This window comes from Chlorocebus sabaeus, chromosome 11, assembly GCF_047675955.1.
Source record: "Chlorocebus sabaeus isolate Y175 chromosome 11, mChlSab1.0.hap1, whole genome shotgun sequence".
Taxonomy (NCBI): domain Eukaryota; kingdom Metazoa; phylum Chordata; class Mammalia; order Primates; family Cercopithecidae; genus Chlorocebus; species Chlorocebus sabaeus.
In genome coordinates, this window is record NC_132914.1 from 7,579,324 (window position 1) to 7,583,673 (window position 4,350).

Sequence of the window (4,350 nt, forward strand, 5' to 3'; positions counted from 1 at the left end):
ACAAAGCAGGGCGTTCCTTCCCTGTAAACAGGGAGGACAAAGGAGCCAGCTGCAAACAGCAGACCCTGGGTGCTTATTTATGTGTAAACGTCTTGAAAATCCAGAAAGTCAGGGAAAGGTCAGAAAAACAACAATGTGTCTTGTGACTTGGCAACATTCCACAAACGACTGTATAAAATAAAGCAGAGCGCGCCATTCGAGGTGGCCGCCATGTTTGTCTTATCTTGTGTTGTTTTGTGTGTTCATTCCTTTGTTTAGGAAACACGCGGACCCCAACATCTGGCACAGCAAGCAGGGTCCATGGCTCCATGAGGGCAAGGAACTGGAGGGGGAACACCCCGGGCAGGTAAATAAAGAAAGGGGGACCCACGGGAAAATTATGGGGAATTCCACCTCTCTGGCCTCTGCATATTTGTGGTTACTCCAGGGACTGTTGATGTCTATAGGAGTAGAAGTTAAAGAACATAAGACTTTGAAGTGATTGTTTGCCCATGTTGAACAATATTGTTATTGGTTTCAATATCAAACCAAAGTGCAGTTAAATCGAAAGGAATGGTTACAAGTGGTTAAAGTCCTGCGTCGAGCTCATCAGAGAGGGCAAACGATGCCTCTGACTTTGTGGACTTTGTGTAGTTCCATTACTCAGGCATTAGAGTTACTTGAAACTGACTCAGAGCATGGCGATACTGCCACAGGAGGTGAGGCATCTGAAGCTTCAGAGAGGAATGATCCTAGAGAGGAACATATTTACGCCCTGGTTGTTGAGGACAAGGAATTGGAAAAAGAGCTAATGCCTCCTTCATCTGAAGGAAATTCTGATTTGCAGCGCATTTTAGAGATGTTACAACAGTTGTTAAAATTGCAAGGTACTGCTGCTCCTGTTTCTCCTATCTCTCTGCCATGAGCCTTCCCTGTTACCTTCCCTTCTGTTCCTTTGGAAAAGGATTTCCCTTTGCCTCCACCTCCAACCTCTTTGCCTATGTCAGGTCAGGTTTTCTCTGTGCCTCTTCCTCCTGTAGGAGAAAAGAAGGAATCAAAGGAAAAGGATGATTTCGAGGAATTAGATTTATTCCCAATAACACAGGCTGCTTTCGGCCCCAATGCTCAGTTCCCAAACGGTGGCCAGAATGTGACTTTTACAGCCCTAAAATTTAAATTTTTGAAAGAAATGAAAGCTGCAATTTCTAATTATGGACCTCAGTCACCATTTGTTCTTGGCCTTCTTGATTCCTTCTCTTTAGAACATATGATGATTCCTATTGACTGGGAAACGCTGGGACAGGCTGTCCTTGATTGTTCGCAATGGCTTCAATTAAAAAGTTGGTGGTGGGAGGAAGCAAGAGTACAAGCTAAAAAAAATGCTACCCGAAATCCCCCAGGACCTACTGAAGAGCAGCTTATGGTTCAGGACAATACGCCACTCTTAATGCTCAGGCAGGCCTAGATGATATTGCTTTAACTCAGATTAAAGCCTTGTTTATAAAAGCGTGGACTAAGGTTGAAATAGCGGGTAAAACTTCTTTATCTTTTGTAAAGATCCTACAAGGAGCCACTGAGCTGTATCCAGATTTTGTAGCCCGTCTTCAAGATGCTGTATTAAAGACTGTAGGTTCAGGCTCTGCTGCTAAAATTCTTTTGGATACTCTGGCTTTTGAGAGTGCTAATCCCGAGTGCCAAAAATTGCTGTGTCCTGTAAAAGCTAGTGGAGCTGATTTAGCTGAATACATTTGGGCTTGTGCAGGTGTTGGAGGAGCTATTTACAATGCTCAATTGTTTGCTGGGGCACTTTCTAAGGCTTTAAAAGGCAATTCTAAACAAAGTATATGCTATCAATGTGGGAAACCCGGTCATTTTAAAAAGGAATGCTGAAAAAATTAGGCTCTTCTGCTCTAAAAGAAAAAAGGTTACCATCTGATATGTGTAAATGATGTGGCAAGGGTCAACATTGGATCAATGAATGCCGTTCAAAAACTGGTAAAAGTGGGAATGTATTGTCACCCCTCTTGGGAAATGGGAGCCAGGGCCCGCCGGCTCGGGGCCCCAACAACTACAATGCAGGCCTACCCCAGTACCCAGTGAGCAGTGGCTTACAACATCAAGGAATGACCTCGAGTCCTCCTTAAAGACATCTTACCCTACCCCAGTTTCTCAGCTTTATGCTGCCACTAAGCAGAGTGCCACTGCTGACCTAGCTATTGTCCAACCTTGTACTTTATCTCCTAATGGAGGCATATATAAGTTGGCGACCGGAATGTGTGGTCCTTTGCCAAAGGGACATGTAGGACTTTTACTAGGTCGAAGCAGCAGCACTATGCGGGGGTTAATGGTGGTCCCAGGAATTATTGATCCTGATTTTACTGATGAAATCCTTATTATGGTACAAGTCTCACAATTTATGCACCTAGAGGCAGGGGAATGTATTGCACAAAGTTTGACGTCTTTGAACCCTATGAACCCTGTAAAAACTTTGCTGACCTCTGTTTCTAGTAATGTATTGATTGTTGTTCTTGCCTTTGTCATTTTCACAGTCTGCTGGAGACGGTGCCAAAGGGCAAACACCGAATCCCAGCGAGCCCAACATGTAATGATGGTTTTAAAAGAAATTCAAACTTGTAAATAAGGAAAGGGGAAATGTAGAGGACTACGTGCTCGCAAACGAGATGTTCCCAAAAAGTCCTGCTCTTGCAAACGAAGCAGGGTGTTCCCGATAAGTCCTGCTCTTGCAAACGAAGCAGGGCGTTCCTTCCCTGTAAACAGGGAGGACAAAGGAGCCAGCTGCAAACAGCAGACCCTGGGGGCTTGTTTATGTGTAAACATCTTGAAAATCCAGAAAGTCAGGGAAAGGTCAGAAAAACAACAATGTATCTTGTGACTTAGCAACATTCCACAAACGACTGTATAAAATAAAGCAGAGCGCGCCATTCAAGGTGGCCGCCATGTTTGTCTTGTCTTGTGTTGTCGTGTGTTCATTCCTTTGTTTAGGAAACACGTGGACCCCAACAGGCGTGAGCCACTACACCCGGCCTTCCAAACCAATAGCTTTTCTAGGTTTCTTTATATATCAAGAGCTGAAGTCTTCTGCCACAAATGCTTCTGAGGTTTTTTTTTTTTTTTTTTTTTTTTTTGAGACGGAGTCTTGCTCTGTCGCCCGGGCTGGAGTGCAGTGACCGGATCTCGGCTCACTGCAAGCTCCGCCTCCCGGGTTCACGCCATTCTCCTGCCTCAGCCTCCCGAGTAGCTGGGACTACAGGCACCCGCCACCTCGCCCGGCTAGTTTTTTGTATTTTTTTAGTAGAGACGGGGTTTCACCGTGTTAGCCAGGATGGTCTCAATCTCCTGACCTCGTGATCCACCCGTCTCGGCCTCCCAAAGTGCTGGGATTACAGGCTTGAGCCACCGCGCCCGGCTGCTTCTGAGGTTTTATTTTTAATATGTAGCATTTATTCATTCCTAGCCACGAACCATGCACTGTGTTAAGGTACTCACTAAAACCTTGCAACTACCTAGTGAAGAAGGTATTATTACTGTCATTGCACAGATGAAAATGAGACACGGAGATGTTAAGCAACTTGGCAAAGGTCATCCAGAGAAGCAAGTTTGAATGCAAGTGTGGTGCAAGTGGTGTGTGTGTGTGTGCGTGCACATCTGGGTTTTAGGAGAGGGACGGGAGTCTCACTTTTGGCAGAATGCTAAACCATGAACATGGTCCACTCTGCTTCTCTTTTCTCCCTCTTCTTTACTCTTGATAATTGCACTATACTTCCAGAAAATTGCCAGGTAAGGCACTATCCCTCTTCGTTTTTACCTTGCCATAACAGAGAGTTTAACACCAACAGTATTGCCAGAAATAGCTTTTCCTGAAATACAGCAAATTGTGTTTGCACCAAATGGACCTGCCACTTATCCAGAAGTCACTCTGAGCAGCACAGAGGGCTTGGCAATAACAATGATGGATGGCACACCCTGCACCCTCCTTTCTATTGTTTATTTGTTATCACCATGCCGCAGATTCAGGTACTCTTTACATTTGCAGATTCTTCCACTCCGTTCATAACAACTACACAAGCCTGAAGGCAACAGGGTGAAGGCCTTCACCATCAACAAGAAACCTTTATTGAAGAAGGCAGCACAAAGGAGAATAAATAGCAGAGAAGCTAAGTAAGTAAGCTTTGAAGTCAAACCAGAGAGGTTCAAACCTTGTCTCTGTTTGGTTGCGTCATTGAGCTCATGGTGGTAGAGGCAAGACATGGTTTGTCTTGAGCTGAATGACCATGGATAAGTTCCTTGAGTGTACATAAGCCTCAGTGTCTTCATCTGTAAGATGGAGATAGTAATAGCACCAACCTCACA